At 42.4% G+C, this 16938-nt stretch overlaps 1 protein-coding gene across 5 annotated transcripts in view; it reads left to right on the top strand.

Annotated features, from left to right (window-relative positions):
* GCNT1 (glucosaminyl (N-acetyl) transferase 1, core 2) overlaps nt 1–16938 on the top strand; it is an 82834-nt gene that overhangs the window by 52015 nt on the left and 13881 nt on the right. Inside the window, exon 1 of one of the 5 annotated variants that reach the window (XM_011984091.1) lies at nt 11288–11490. The exons of the other annotated variants lie outside the window; for them this stretch is intronic. The gene's annotated coding sequence lies outside the window, so the exon portion shown is untranslated. Of the gene's footprint in view, nt 1–11287; nt 11491–16938 lie in introns of those variants that run through there. 5 annotated transcript variants of the gene reach the window in all.

The raw sequence follows: 16938 nt of genomic DNA, 5'->3' as shown, positions 1-16938 counted from the left end.
TTTTGAGACAGTCTTGCTCTGTTGCCCAGGCTGGAGTGCACTGGCACAATCTCAGCTCACTGCAACCTCCGCTTCTCAGGTTCAAGCGATTGTCCTGTCTCAGCCTCCTGAGTAGCTGGGATTACAGGCGCGTGCCACTGTGCGTGGCTAATTTTTTTGTTTTTAGTAGAGACAGGGTTTCACCATGTTGACCAGGCTGGTCTTGAACTCCTCACCTCAGGTGATCCACCTGCCTGGGCCTCCCGAAGTGCTGGGATTATAGGTGTGAGCCACCGCGTGCGGATCCTCCTTCAGTCCTGTGTCCTGTATGGTGAATGTGGTTCCTTAATCTAAGGTGGATAGGAGACAGGGATTCCTTGCCTAGCTGGAGCCCTGCTCACCTGGCTATCAAGCATACTGCGAGATGTTGCAAGTTAGGAGCTATAGGGTGTCATCGAGTTGTTTAACTTTAGAAACACAAAGCCTTTAAATTAGAGCATCTCTCAACCTAGACTTGTCCCTGAGCCGGTGATAGGTATACTGAGATACTGCATTTCTCTCAGCCCTCTCCCTTCAGCCAAGACAGCTGAAACTGAAGTTCAGTGGTTGCCTTTTGGTATATATGTCATGGCATGAGAAAGAATCATTGCTTTAGTCTGTAGAAGCTTTGTCATCCTTTGCCATGCCCTGGGGAGGGAGCAGGGCCATCCTTTGCACCCATCAGAGCATTCCTAGTTCTCTCGTTGCCAGATGTGTAAGAGTGGTTGAGCTTACAGGTGTCTGCATCTCTCTTTAGCAGAAAGATGGGGTTTCAAATGTGTTGCCTCTTCCCAACTTTGCTATACCTATCAGTAGTCAGATATTTTGGGGAGAAGGGAAAAATCCAAGGTAAACGTGAGGGTCTTACAGTGAATTACTTTTCAAAATAAATTTCTGCTACCGAGAGGCATTTGGGAAGTGGCTGTGTGGAGATGTTTTCATTGTAATGTGAACATATTGCCAAAAAATATTGTATATTTGTGAGTTACCAAAGCTCTCAAAGGAAAAAAAAATTAAAAACTGGGAAATAGAATTGTGTAACTACTTTAAGTGAAAAGTATCAATGAGTTTTTAATCCATTTGTTAATTTTATAGGGCACCTGCAGACTATTTTTATTAGTCTTTACAACTGATTGAAACCCACTGGGTGAATTTCACCAAAAACCTATATGATTGGTGGACAGAGGAAACTAAGTGTCAAGATTTAGGTAGCAGAACCAGGAGTGCACTACTGTAATTGAAGTAATAGGTTTTATTGCATCTTCCAAGTTTTTGTATTATGATACATGTAATTTATTAGTACAGTAGTGAGAGACAGGACTAGCTGGATTTCCTAGGCCCACTAAGAATCCCTAAGCCTAGCTGGGAAGGTGACCGCATCCATCTTTAAGCATGGGGCTTGCAACTTAGCTCACACCGGACCAATCAGGTAGGAAAGAAAGCTCACTAAAATGCTAATTAGGCAAAAACAGGAGGTAAAGAAATAGCCAGTCATCTATCTCCTGAGAGCACAGCAGGAGGGACAATGACCAGGATATAAACCCAGGCATTTGAGCCGGCTACCCTCTTTGGGTCCCCTCCCTTTGTGTGGGAGCTCTGTTTTCACTCTATTAAATCTTGCAATTGCACTCTCTTCTGGTCCGTGTTACGGCTTGAGCTGAACTTTCACTCGCCATCCACCACTGCTGTTTGCTGCCATGGTAGACCTGCCGCTGACTTCCATCCTTCCAGATCCGGCAGGGTGTCCGCTGTGCTCCTGATCCAGGGAGGCACCCATTGCCACTCCTAATTGGCCTAAAGCTTGCCATTGTTCCTGCACGGCTAAGTGCCTGGGTTCATCCTAATCGAGCTGAACACTAGTCACTGGGTTCCACAGTTCTCTTGCATGACCCACAGCTTCTAATAGAGCTGTAACACTCACCACATGGCCCAAGATTCCATTCCTTGGAATCCGTGAGGCCAAGAACCCCAGGTCAGAGAACACAAGACTTGCCGCCATTTTGGAAGCACCCCCCACCATCTTGGGAGCTCTGGGAGGAAGGACCCCCCAGGAACAGTAGTATACACATATAATTTTTAAATAAACATATTAAGGATACTCTTAGGGTCTATACTAAGAAATTTTACATGCTTGTCATGAAAAACTTTGAATCAAAGTCCTGGGTATGTGTATATGACTTTGACTCTAAGTCAAGTGTAAATGTAACTATATAGTTATGCCATGTATATAATGTAAATGAAATGTATACATATATTTATATAGTAGTCTGAGAACTCGCTGGCTGGTGAACTTTAACACAGCCTCTTTCTCATGATATACCACTCCAGTTTATCCAGTGGAAAAGAAAATTACTGCTGGATTAAAAGTAAGTGCTCAGGCTGGGTGTGGTAGCTCATGCCCGTAATTCAGCACTCTGGGAGGCCAAGGCAGGCAGATCGCTTGAGCCCAGAAGTTCGAGACTAGCCTGGTCAACATGGTAAAACTCCATCTCTACATAAAAATACAGAAATTAGCTGGGTGTGGTGGTGTGTGTCTGTAGTCCCAGCTACTCAGGAGGCTGAGGTGGGAGGACTGCTTGAGCCCAGGAGTCGAGGCTGTGGTGAACCGTGATTGGGCCACTACATTCAAGCCTGGGTGACAGAGCGAGACCCTGTCTCAAAAAAAAAAAAAGTGCTCAAACTAAAGAGTGATAAATATGTTGTATACATGTCTTGTTTCTCTTGAAATGTGTATATTTTATCATTCCATAATGTATACATATATCAAAATATCACATTATACCCCATAAATATACACAATTATTATTTGTCAATTAAAAATTAATTTTTTTTTAAAGAAGCCACTTAATGTAGAATTTGCAGTAGTCTTCTGGTTGGTGCAGGATTCAGCAGGGGTCAAGTAATCAAGAATTTCCTGAAATCAGCAGCTGGACCCAGGAATGCGCTTAGGACACTATCTCAGACTTTGGGGCTGGCCAGGCTTGTTTGTCCTCTTCATGTAAATGCAGAACTTGCCTCTGAAATATCCCTAATCCTTTCATATAGGTGGAGCCTCCTGATCTCATCCATTGTCTACACATTTCTCACATCTGTTATGCTAACTAACGCAATCCTTGTATTCACCTAGGAGGATCTGGTTCTCACACTACTTATGCTAATTAACAAAACCTCTGGTTTGCAATTAAAAAGCCTGAAGCACACGCTATATCTGCTGCTGGAGTATGGCCATCCCAGGAATGTGCCCCTGCCTAGGGCGCTTAACTTCCACAAACCCCAGGGTATAGATAAAAACCCATGCATGTATGTCTCACTGCTACGCAGAAGTGTTTTTCAAGTCAGTAATAGACAACCCACCAATTTTGTTGTTGATTACTTGTGTCAGAAAACTTATGAGTTCCCTGAAAATAAGAGGCATGGCTATAAAAATACAGGATGTAAAAAAAAAAATGTATAAGTGGAAATTAGTACCTTTAACATAAGTGTTTTCCAAAGACATTTCTGACCATTTTGAGGCATGTCCTCTGTGCTGTATTCTCCCATTAGGAAAGAGACCAGTTTTTGATGGTAGATATGATTTTGCAGTATATCAGAAGTTAGCACTATGAGGTAGATTGGTCATGCTCGGTAATATTATTTTGGGTCAAAATAAGATGTAAATTTTTTTTTTTCCTTTTTTTTTTTTTGAGACCGGTCTCACTTTGTTGCCCAGGCTGGAGTGCAGTGGCACGATCACGGCTCACTGCAGCCTCCCCCGAGTCAGCTCAGCTGACTCCCACATCAGCCTCCCGTAAATATTTTCTAAAAATGGACCAGGGGCTGGGCATGGTGGCTCATGCCTGTAATGCCAGCACTTTGGCAGACTGAGGCCGGCAGCTCACTTGAGGTCAGGAGTTCAAGACCAGCCTGGCCAACATGATGAAACCTTGTCCCTGCTAAAAATAAAACAAAAATAGCTGGGTGTGGTGGCATTTGCCTGTAATTCCAGCTACTCAGGAGGCTGAGGTGGGAGAATCACTTGAACCCGAACCCGGGAGGCGGAGGATGCAGTGAGTCAAGATCGCGCCTCTGTACTCCAGCCTGGGCAACAGAGCGAGACTTTGTCTCAAAGAAAAAAAGGAAATGAGAACAGAGAATGTGTGACTGACACCACAGAGAAATGTCAGATGTCTCTTTTGGGGTTCTGTGGGTGCCCCTCCCTCCCAAAAAAGTAGAATTGAGTGAAGGGACTGCAGCAGAGCGTGAAAGGACACATACCCACAAGGGTGAAGCTGCAGGCTCTGGTTAAAGGCAGCTTTCCACTAGATCTTGACCCTTAGAAAAGCCACTTATGCCCCAGGGCCTCAGCTTTTTCCTGAGTTACAGAGGAGGATGCAACTTGGGGCTAGATGGACGTTTTTGTTATGGACTTACAATATGCTCTTAAGTTTTCTTTGTCATGTAAGTTTGAGAAATGCTGAATACCATGTCTCTGTCTTTAAATATTTACAGCAGACATTACTGTCTTAAGGGCTAAGAAATAAGGAGCCAAACCAGCAGCAGAAAATCTTGTCTTGTCTTTTCTTTTTCTCTCTTTGAGATGGAGTCTCGCTCTGTCGCCCAGGCTGGAGTGCAATGGCGTGATCTCAGCTCACTGCAACTTCCGCCTCCCGGATTCAAGCAATTCCCCTGCCTCATCCTTCAGAGTAGCTGGGGTTACAGGCGCCCACCACCGTGGCTGGCTAATTTTTGTGTTTTTAGTAGAGACGGAGTTTCACCATGTTGGCCAGGGTGGTCTAGAACTCCTGACCTCAGATGATTTGCCCGCCTTGGCCTCCTAAAGTACTGGGATTACAGGTGTGAGCCACCGTGCCCTGCCACACTTGTCTGTCTTTATGCCTTTGTTTCTTGTAATTTATGGGACCACAGACTCCACCCCTATCCTGAAGACCTAGTAATTGCTCCCAGAGCTGCTGTTTCCAGCAACACTAGATGCTTCCTAAAGTTTCTTTCAGCTCTACAATGGATGCATTGTTCTAAAAATAGTTTGTAACTATATTGACCAAGCCTATAATTTCCCCCAGAAATCTCAGCAAATAACCACTATGTGAATTCCTGGAGAGCAGGGAGTATGTGTTATTTATGGGGAGTATTTTTCTCCCCAGAGCCTAGGAATCTGTTTTGTATAATATATTCTCAGTATGGAATTGAGTTGAGTGTATTGAAGTATTTGTTAGTAAACCTGAAATACGGATTTTCATTTTTGAAGTCTGAAAAAGTTACCCTTAGACATGAGCTCAGATTTGAACAAAAGTCAGAAAAGGGAAAATAATGAATAATAATACATTGCCAATATTAAGGGCTCATTATTTGTCAAATACAGTATAAACATGTTACAAGTTAGCTCACTTACTTTTTATAAAAACTCTAAGGTATATATGATCATTTCCCCAATGAAATTGTTTAAAGTTAATTTTTTTTAAAAAACAATGAAAACACTGAAGCTAGGAGAGGCTAAGTATTTGCTGAAGTTTGGGTTGGGGAATGGTAACTCCCAGGTCTCCTGCTGGGGTGGGCAGGCTGGAGAGCTGAAATCATTGCCACTGTACTCGTCTGTATCTCAGATGTAAACAAACCCAAAAGAAAATATTCAGGACTGGGCACAGTGGCTCACACCTATCATCCCAGCACTTTGGGAGGCCAAGGTGGATCACTCGAGCCCAGGAGTTCAAGACCAGCCTGGGCAACAGTGCAAGACCTTGCCTCTACAAAAAGTACAAAAATTAGCCAGGCATGGTGGCATGTGCCTGTACTCCCAGCTACTCAGGAGGCTGAGGTAGAAGGATCGCTTTGAACCTGGGAAGTCAAGACTATAATAATAGTAAGCTTTGGTTATGCCACTGCACTCTAGCCTGGGTAACAGAGTGATACCCTGTCTCAGAAAAAGAAAGGAAAGAAAAGAAAAGATTCAGCCACTGGTAATCAAATCACAAAATGAAACCTTGATGATGTACCATTTTATAGTTGCAATATCGGCAAAAATAATTATACAGTATATTCATATGCAGTCATTTAACATTATATATAATTAAAATGTATAGTAAATTTAGAGCAAATGGTATCCAGATGTTACCGGGGACAGTATAAGTATGGTTTATTTGGAAGGCAGACAAGAGGCATAGAAACTTACAAGTAGTGACCTAAAATCCTTACTCCTAGGAATTCCAAGGAAATCCTTTAAAAGCAAAGAGAAAACAAAGCTATGAATATACAAAGCTATTCATAGTTCATGTTTATAACAGTGTAATTTGGAAATACCCTTAATATCCAACCAGAAGACGAACTAATTGTGACAAAAACAAATGAAGATACTTTGATAGCCAGTAATCGAAAAAGAATAGAAACTGAAATCCCTGCTGCTATTACATCTGAGCAAAAATATGAGTGTATTGTGCAAAGGTAAGTACCAGAAGAGAACGGGGAACGTGAACACAGAGGATGTGTCAGTGAAGTGAGATTGTCAATGGATTTTTGTTTTTGGGAAATTATATGCTTTGCAAATATATTTAATTGGAGCTTATTTTGGAGAACTGTCACCACTTTATCCCAGTTGGCAATTTTTAAAGAAAATTACTGAAGTGAACATAACAAATGCAAACATTTCAGCAGTGTTTGAATAAACATCCTCTCTCCGAAAAAGGAAGATCCTCACTGAATAGTTTTGGGTGTGTGCTTCTCACAGTTCTTCCAGTGCATGTTTATAATATATTTATCTGGAGGCTGTTTTTTTTGTTTCCTTGTTTGTTCGTTTTCAGACGGAGTCTCACTCTGTCGCCCAGGCTGGAGTGCAGTGGCGCGATCTCAGTTCAAGCGATTCTCCTGCCTCAGCCTCTTGAGTAGCTGGGATTACAGGTGCGTGCCACCACGCCCGGCCTTCTCTGAACGTGCTGAGGTGCAGCTCATCTCTGAATACCACATCATCTCACATACCTCTTTTCATGTCATTACAATGAGCATTACTTCGTTCTTGGCTTTAGTGCTAATTTCAAATTCAATAACTGTACCACAATATCATTTAGATGATGTGAAATGGAGAATAAAGATTGCCGCTCAGGTTTATGAAGCTGTTTAAAGACACAGTCACAGTTTAGATCACAAATAAGTCCCGGAGGCGACTCTGTTGAAGAGGTTGCTCTGATGTGTCTTAGCACTGAAGCCTTCAAAAAGAGAGTTTGTAACATTCATATCCGCAGGAAGATTTGGGAGATTTCCGAGCTCCTTGAAAGGTTAGGAGGCAGGGCAAGGTATAATTAGAAGCTGTTAATAACCGGATCCAGTGTTGTTCTTGGCCAGAAAGAGAGACTATGCTCTGTTCTCTTTGTTCCCCGGGGAGTCAGCCCTGGGCTGAGCCCTCGCCTCACCTCTTAATCCCAGTAAACTGGAGTAAATGACCATATTCAGAGCAGTGAAAGCCTGGGTTTCTTTACCTGGTAAGTGAGAATAAAAATAGCTACTGACAGGGTGGTTGTGAGAATTAAATAAGAAAAGGTATGTAAAATGCTTGGCAAAGTATTTGCTTATTATTAACAGTTTCCTAAATTCTGAGATAACTTTGTAAAAGCACCATCCATTTGATAATCATCTCTAAAGGAAGTAAAAAAAAAAAAAAAAAAAAACCACCACCACCACAGTAATGAGCATACTTTGTGTCAGTGGGTATCAATTTTGAAAAATATCAGTGTAAGGGAAAAAATGTTCTCAGACTCGGGGAAATACAGTACATAGTAGTATTTTGCCTCACAGTTGCCCCCCGCCCCCATCACGCATCTGCTAAGGAACAGCAAAGTGCTTTATCACTTAGGAATTGGGGACCCCCTATATGAGTCCAGCTGCTTCTTTGTGCAGGTAAGGAGACCAAAGTCCAGAAAGGTGAAGATCAATCCCAAAGACAGGATGAAAGTACCACCCAGTACAGTTTGAAGCAGGTTGTTTTCTGGGTTTCTTTTTATGGTTTTGTTTGTTTGTTTGTTTGTTTTGAGACATTCTTGCTCTGCCTCCCAGGCTGGAGTGCAATGGCGTGATCTCTGCTCACCGCAACCTCTGCCTCTGAGGTTCAAGCGATTCTCCTGCCTCAGCCTCCCATGTAGCTAGGACTACAGGTGCAAACCACCATGCCTGGCTTATTTTTGTCCTTTTAGTAGAGACGAGGTTTCGCCATGTTGGCCAGGCTAGTCTTGAACTCCTGACCTCAGGTGACGCTCCCACCTCAGCCTCACAAAGTGCTGGGATTACAGGCCTGAGTCACTGCGTCAGGCCTGGGTTTATCTTTAGATACACATTTTAGAGTATCTAAAATCATGTTAGGCTCCCAGACAATAATTTAGAACCTGTAAGTACTGAACTTTCATTTCCTTCTCTGGAAAAGACTATGAGCTATTAAGGCGTACTTAACACAAAGCATCCAAGATGCTTCCTTACATTTTTTGGGAGAAAGGAAGTGGATTTTGTAATATTTGGACATTTGTTGTTTTTTTTTTTTATTTTTTGAGTTCATGCTAATTGAATAGACCCAAGGAATAGTGTGGGTAAAGGGGTGTGAGACAAGCCTAAGACTCGACAGAGGCCACTCCAAAGCACCCACATGGATAGGTTCACAGAGACAGTGATGTGGGATTCAGTGCTGAAGTGAGAGACGACGATAATTCCTGTTTATTGAGCATCTGCTGTGTGTACCGGTCACTGTGCTTGGCACTTTGCAGGTTACTTAATCATCACTGACCAAATGAGATGGGTCATTACGATATCTTCATTTTTCAGATAAGGAAACTAAGGCTCAGAGAGGTTAAGCAACTTGCAGAAACCATGCATTTAGGAAGTAGCATGGGCTATGTCTTCACTTCTGTTTGACTTCAAACTTCTGTTTTGCTCTGTGGCCTCCAACAGTGAATGATGTTGGATTTCAAAGAGGGGCAATCATTGTGGTTTGGGAAAGGACCACGGGAAGGGGTTGAGCTGGATTTTGAACATGTAGAGGAAATTGGGCAGAGAGTGCTTTTCATTTTTGCTAATGGTTAGCCTTCTATTTTGTCATCTGGAATAAGGATACTTACTCTGACAGTCACATTTAGCAAACTGAAAATCCAGATTTGAGGGCTACCTCTAAAAACAAGGAATCTAGAATTTGGGAACTAGCATTTCTGAGACCAAGCCATTTAGGAGCCTCACGTACTTGAAATTGGGACTGTTTAGAAAACCCAAGACGTGTGGCCCATGTGACACACAGGATGGGTGACCTCAGGGCCAAAAACCCAGGGCCACCTCATCTTTAAGAGGGGACAACATGAACTTTAATTTTCCAAACTAAAATTTTGTTTCCATAAAACTGTGGTGTTCTATTTGGTATTATAAACTACCTACTTTTAGATTTGAGAAAAAGAAAAAAGTCCATTACTCTTTAGTGTGGAATTTCAAAGTAGACAATGAGATCTTTTATTCTCATTTTTGGTCTGCAGTGATAATGAGGTTGAAGATTGCTATTAAAAAAAAAACTAGTTTTTGTATGTATATATATATAGATATTTCTGCACAAGCCCATCAAAGTCAGCCTCTGCAAATGAAGTCTCCTGCCTGAGAGGACAGGTTTTTATCATGTAAAAGTGAGTTTCGCTGTTACTTAGACTTTAAGCAAATTGGTTAACAGTAAAGGTGCATAGGCAGTCGGAAACACACTGACCTTTTGGAGAAAGTTGGACAACCTTTGTTCTTTTGTCTCTAAACTTTCATGACACTAAACTCAAAAAGGTTATTTTTTTTTTTTCAGACAACCTGAGGTCATACCTACCTATATGCTAATATATTTTTCTTCACTGTCTTCTCTTAAATTAATTTATTTTTTATTATTTACTGAGACAGAGTCTTACTCTGTCACCAGGCTGGAGTGTAGTGGTGCAATCTTAGCTCACTGAAACTTCTTCCTCCCAGGTTCAAGCGAGTCTCATGCCTCAGCGTCCCGAGTAGCTGAGACTGCAGGTGTGCACCACTACACCTGGCTAATTTTTGTATTTTTAGTAGAGACAGGGTTTCACCATGTTGGCCGGGCTGGTCTCGAAATCCTTGCCTCACGTGATCTGCCTACCTTGGCCTTCCAAAGTGCTGGGATTACAGGCATGAGCCACTGTGCCCAGCCTCTTAAATTAATTTTAAAAAGCCTCTTCTGGGGCGGGAGCGGTGGCTCACACCTGTAATCCCAGCACTTTGGGAGGCCGAGGTGGGGGGATCACGAGGTCAGGAGTTTGAGACCAGCCTGGTCAACATGGTGAAACCCCCGTCTCTATTAAAAATACAAAAATTACCTGGGCCTGGTGGTGCGTGCTTGTGATCCCAGCTACTCAGGAGGCTGAGGCAGGAGAATTGCTTGAACCTGGGAGGCAGAGGTTGCAGTGGGCCTAGATCATGCCATTGCACTCTAGCCTGGGCTACAGAGTGAGACTCTGTCTCCAAAAAAAAAAAAAAAAAAAAAGCCTCTTCCATGTAACATTCTTCATCTCATTCACTTGCCTGCTCTGAAGGTGCATCTAGTCACATAGTAAGCCAGCTGCATCTCTTAAAATCATAACGAAGAGGTTGAAAACTCCCAAGGTTAAATCTGAGGAAATTCAGTGCATTAAGCATATGCGCACTGTTGTGCAGCCATCTCACACTATCCATTCCTAGAACTTTTCATTATCCCAAACAGACGCTTTGTTCTCATGGAAACATTAGCTCCCCATTCTTCCCTCCCCCAGCCCTGGAAACCACCATGCTACTTTCTGCCTCTGCACATTTTACTACTCTAGGTACCTCTGTAAGTAGAATCATAGTGACAGGTGAAGCCAGCTGGGCTTCTGAGTCCAGTGGGGACTTGGAGAATTTTTGTGTCTAGTTAAAGGATTGTAAATGCACCAATCAGCACTCTGTAAAATGGACCAATCAGTACTCTGTAAAATGGACCAATCAACGTTCTGTAAAATGGACCAATCAGCGCTCTGTAAAGTGGACCAATCAGCGCTCTGTAAAATGGACCAATCAGCAGGATGTGAGCAGGGACAAAGGAATACAAGCTGGCCATTCCAGCCAGCAGCAGCAACCGGGTCTAGTGCCCTTCGAAGTTGTGGAAGCGTGGTTCTTTTGGGTTTTCACAGAACGTCTTGTTGGTGCTCACTCTTTGGGTCCGCCATACCTTTATGAGCTGTAATACTCATTGACTAGGGTCTGCGGCTTCATTCCTGAAGTCAGCGAGACCACGAACCCACCGGAGGAACAGATAACTCCGGACAGGCCACCTTTGAGAGCTGTTAACACTCACTGTGAAGGTCTGCGGCTTCACTCCTGACAGGTCAGGGAGACCACGAACCTACTGGAAGGAAGAAACTCGGGACACATTTGAACGTGTGGAGGAACAAATTCCGGACACACCATCTTTAACTCTCACCGGGAAGGTCGGCGGCTTCATTCTTGGTCAGTGAGATCCAGAACCCCCTGGGAGGAATAAATTTCAGACGCAATAGCATATCTGTTCTGTTGTACCCTGAGCCAGAATTTCATTCCTTCTTAAAACCAAATACTGATCTGTTGTATGGATATACTACATCTTGTTTATCAGTTGCTTTTCTTAACCATTAGGATGGTCTTCATTTGGATACGATACAATCATGGACATTCCTTTGGCTTTCAAGGGAATTAATGAAATTTGTATGGGTAAAGCCACATATGTATTTCTAGCAATACATTTTAAATTTAAAGAGGTTGGATATTGGTATTGAGAAAGCACTGCAACTAACAGCAGAGGTTTTGGGGTGACTTTTTTGCTGTTGAAAACACAAATACTAATGTCTTGAGAGCATATGATTGTAGAATCCTTTCTGAATCCCTACATTTTCTCATTTTCATTCTTGCTTTGGTACTGAACTGCAGCTAGAATATGCAAGCCCTGCTGATTTGCCGTGGGCCCCGCTATGGTGGCCAAACATGATGGAGAAAAGAGATGGGCCTGAGAAGGGGGAGCCCTTAGCAGGATCATTCTTGTGTATCAGGTCTGCCCTGCTGGTTGCCCTCATTTCATCTTTCCCCTTCTTTTCTTTTTTGGTTCCATTAATGTATCGTCTCCAGGTTCTTGGGAAAAGGATTCGCCCAGGCCAGGTATTGGGTGTTCTTTCATCCTTTGAAGATACCATTTCATGTTTATTTTTATTTTTTTGAGACAGCCCTTCGCTGTGTCACCCATCCTGGAGTGCAGTGGGGCAATCATAGCTCACTGCAGCCTCGACTTCCCAGGTTCCAATGGTGTTCCCTCCTCAGACTCCCAAGTAGCTGGGACCACAGGTATGCACCACGCCTGGCTCATTTTTGTATGTTTGGTAGAGACAGGGTTTCACCATGTTGCCCAGGCTCATCTCAGACTCCTGAGCTGAAGTAATCCGCAGCACCTCGGCCTACCAAAACGTTAGGATTACAAGCGTGAGCCATTATGCCCAGCGCATTTTGTGTTTAAAGAGAGATCAGATGAGAACAGCTTTGGCCTTTATTCTTGTGTGTGTGTGTGTATACTTTTCACCAAAAAAAAAAAAAGTTTCCAGAATGTCTTGGCTCTTCTCCATTTCCTTATTTTGGGGGGACAGTTTTAGCCTTTGCACAATTACCAGGCAAACCTCATTATACACAAGAGGGATCATCCCAGGGGAGGGCAGAACTGGCCCTGGAGCCACTGCTGTGGCTCCTCCTTTGCAGAACTTTCTGCAGCCTACTTCTCAGGTGGGCTTGTTTCTGTGAGATCATTTAAATCATTCTGTTTGCGTGTATGAGTGACAGTGACCCCGTTTATCATTACTGCTTCATTACTGAAACTTGCCCTTGTTTGCACAGACGTGCTTACAAATTTACTCATCGTGGCTCACCATATTGAGAAACAGATTTCGTGTCATAATAGAGTGCAGAAGGACGTCCTTAGGGTTTCGGAACCTAAGTGGCAAACAGCTGTTATCTCTTACTCACCTTCCTCTTATTTTTAAAACTGCTTTTCATTGCTATCACAATCTCCTCTTCCTGGCAGGCTTCCTTTGCTTCAGGTTTCCCCTAACTGAGCAAGCCAAGAAGTCAGAAAAGCATTTCTCTCCTATTTTCTAATATCTAAATCTTACCCATTTTCAAGATTCAGGTCAATTGTAATTGAGGAAGCCTTCTTGGTTCCTTTCTTTTCCTCGTGACGAATTTACGGTTTTCCACTTTGTGGCATAGACTGAGGTGTATTTCATCTTTCCTGCAAAGTCAATAGGCAGAAAGGGTGCGAGTGGGTTCTTCCCCCAGGCTGTCAGCTGGTGTGTCCCTGGTATGCCTTTGGGAGAGAGAGCATGGGGAAAGAGAGGATGCTTTTTCTTCTGTTAACGTGCTAATAAAAACTATTTTCATTACTGATTGAAATGCAAGGGTTATTTAAATGACATTTTGTCTCAAAGTAGTATAATGATTACATGAAAAAAATTCTATAGAACTTTTCATGTCATTAATTCAGGTATGGAGAACTGTTATTTTTTCTTCTGTATGTAAACTACACAGATGAAACCTAATTTTATTTAATTTCATCTAACTTAGAAGGCATCAAATTTCATTATGTATTTTAACATTTTTATATAATTACAAAATATGTTTTAATATAGGATTACTCAGAAAAAAGAAAAAAAAAGGCTGGGCGTGGTGTCTCACGCCTGTAATCCCAGAACTTTGGGAGGCCAAGGTGGGAGGATTGCTTGAGGCCAGGAGTTCGAGACCAGCCTGGCCAACATGGTGAAACCCCGTCTCTACTAAAAATACAAAAATTAGCCAGATTGGTGGCGTGTGCCTGTAATCTCCTGGGAGATTGCGCGACTGCACTCCAGCCTGGGCGACAGAGCAAGACTCCGTCTCAAAATAAAATATATATATGTATGATTAAATAGTGGCTGAAATTGTAAAAAGAAACCAGAATGAAGGAAAGGAAATTCCTGTACCCATTCTGCTTAATCAAGACTTTAGGACAAGCTTGTCATCCCACAGCCCAGGATGGCTTTGAGTTCTGTCCTACATACATGTGTAAACTTTCTTAAAACATTATGAGATTTTTTTTTGTGATTTTTTTTTTTTTAAACTCATCAGCTATTGTTAGTGTTGGTGAATTTTATGTGTGGCCAAAAACAATTCTTTTTCCAGGGAATAAGGCCCAGGGAATCTAAAAGATTGGACACCCCTGCTTTAGAATATTGATTTGTATCAGTTATATATAAAAACCGATTACCATCTTTATAGATCTTAATTTTATCACTACCTGTAAGGCTTTTTTAAAATGTAGTTCTTATTTTAATCAGAGTTATAAATGCACGTGATTTAAAAAAGAAGATATTTCCACAAGCGTGTCAAGAGCTATGAAGGGTCTGAGATTTTACCCTACTTGAAAGCTAACAAGCCTGTTACAATTTTCATGGATCCTGGCAAAAGACACAGACTTCTGGGCCAGAGGTGAAGTGCCGTTTATGACCTGTATTAAGCAGTTGCAGAGGATCAGCATTTTTCCTACAGGTTGCTAGAGCCTTACTTCCCACAGAGCAGTATGAAGAGGGCCAAGTGATAACTACAAACAGTGGGTTGCATTATGGAAAAGAAATCCTGAGCTTAGAGAAACCAAATCTTTTATAGTGGGCAGTAAGCATGCTGTGCTTTGCCCCAGGTGACATCGTCTTTATTATGTTGTCAGTAAGAAGGTTTGCCCTTTGCTAGGGAGGGAAACACCATTTCTCTCTAGGCTGTTTGCTATAAAAATAGCCTTGAAAAAATTATCTGGAACAAAAAGACAGTACCTCACTTGCAAGATGTACAGAAATGCAAGGCACTCACGGAGAATTGCCTCCCAACAAAGAGTTATACTTATGAAAAACAGCATGCTTCTCCCAATGGCCCCCCAAATTTCCTACTCCCTAGAACTCCGTTGTCCAATAGAAATATAATGTGAGAAATAAAATTTTCTAGTAGCAGCATTAAATAAAAAGAACCAGGGCTGGGCACGGTGGCTCACGCCTTTAATCCCAGCAATTTGGGAGGCCGAGGCAGGCGGATCACAAGGTCAGGAGATCGAGACCATCCTGGCTAACACAGTGAAACCCCATCTCTACTAAAAATACAAAAAAATTAGCTGGGTGTGGTGGCAGGCGCCTGTAGTCCCAGCTACTTGGGAGGCTGAGGAAGGAGAATGGCGTGAACCCGGGAGGCGGAGCTTGCAGTGCGCTGAGGACAGTGCATTCCAGCCTGGGGCAACAGAGTGAGACTTTGTCTCAAAAAACAAAAAAAAAAAAGGTACAAAATTTTTTTTTTTTTCCTTTTGAAACAGGGTCTTGCTGTCTTACCCAGGCTGGAGTGCAGTGGTGTGATCTTGGCTCATTGCAGCCTTGATTTCCTGGGTTCAGATGATCCTCCCACCTCAGCCTCCAGGGTAGCTGAGACTACAGGCGTGGGCCACCACACTGGGCTAATTTTTTTTTTTTTTTTGTAGAGATGGTGGCCTCACTGTGTTGACCAGGCTGGTCTCGATCTCCTGGACTCAAGTGGTCCTCCTGCCTCAGCTTCCCAAGGTACTGGGATTACAGGTGTGAGCCACTGCACCTGGCCAAATTAACAGTATATTATCTTTGGTATATCAGAATTTTATAATGTTAGTATGTAAACAATATAAAATTATTAGTGAAATATTGAAATGATACATGTGTCTAATATTTCTGTTACGATGTAATAATAGTATCTTACATGATGTAGTGGTTAAAGTGAAATATAGTCCTACCAAAACAGTAATGTGTTTAAGGGAAAGATTTTATACTGCTTCAAGTTTTAAAATGTAATTAATTAAAATAAAAATTATTTGTTGAGACTAGCCTCATTTCAAGTGCTCAATAGTTGCATGTGACTACTGGCTAACATTCTCTGCTGCATAGCCCTGAAGATAACCATTTTCAACTTTTTACAGATTTCTTGAGTTGGGTATTTTCGTATCTCTAAATAATAATGCTTATACGGTTTCTAAATTATTCAACTTTAAGTTCTTTCTACTATTAAAGAGGTTTTGTTGTTGTTGTTGTTTGTTTTAATAGAGACAGGGTCTTTCTCCGTCACCCAGTCTAGAGTGCAGTGGTGCAATTGTAGCTCACCATAGCCTCGAACTCCTGTGCTCATGTGATCCTCCCATCTCAGCCTTCTGAGTAGCTGGGTCTACAGGCATGCACCACCACACCCAGCTAATTTTTGAATTTTTCTTGTTTTTGTAGAGATGGTATCTCACCATTTTGCTTAGGCTAGTCTCAAACTCTTGGGCTCAAATGATCCTCCAACCTCAGCTTCCCAAAGTGCTGGGATAACAGACACAAGCCACCCCACCTGACCATTAAGGAGAGTTTAATCCTCTTTCAACCAAAACCCTCCACCACACTTGGATTCATTTCCTGGCTGTCTCTCATCCCCAAAGTCAACGATTCTGAAAAACTTTTTGTCGTGTGTATGTATTTTGAAATATGACATGGGGTCTTGCTATGTTGATTCAGGTTGTTCCAGGCTGATCTGGAACTCCTGGGCTGAAGTGGTCTTCCCACCTCAACCTTGCAAGTAGCTGGGATCGTAAGTGTGTGCCACCATGCCTGGCCTGAAAACTTTTTTATTTCAGCACTGTTTATACTCAAAAAAATCACTGAGGATCACAAAGAGCTTTTGTTTATGTGGGTTATATCTATTGGTATGTATTCTATTAGAAAGTAAAACTGAAGCTGGACATAGTGGCTCATGCCTGTAATCCTAGCACTTTGGGAGGCCAACGCAGGAGGATTGCTTGAGGCCAGGAATTCAAGACCAAGTTTGAGACCAGCTTGGGCATCATAGTGAGACCCTATCTCTACAAAA

The sequence above is a fragment of the Mandrillus leucophaeus genome, unplaced genomic scaffold, assembly GCF_000951045.1.
Source record: "Mandrillus leucophaeus isolate KB7577 unplaced genomic scaffold, Mleu.le_1.0 Scaffold260, whole genome shotgun sequence".
NCBI lineage: Eukaryota > Metazoa > Chordata > Mammalia > Primates > Cercopithecidae > Mandrillus > Mandrillus leucophaeus.
This window is presented reverse-complemented; position numbering and strand designations above follow the sequence as displayed.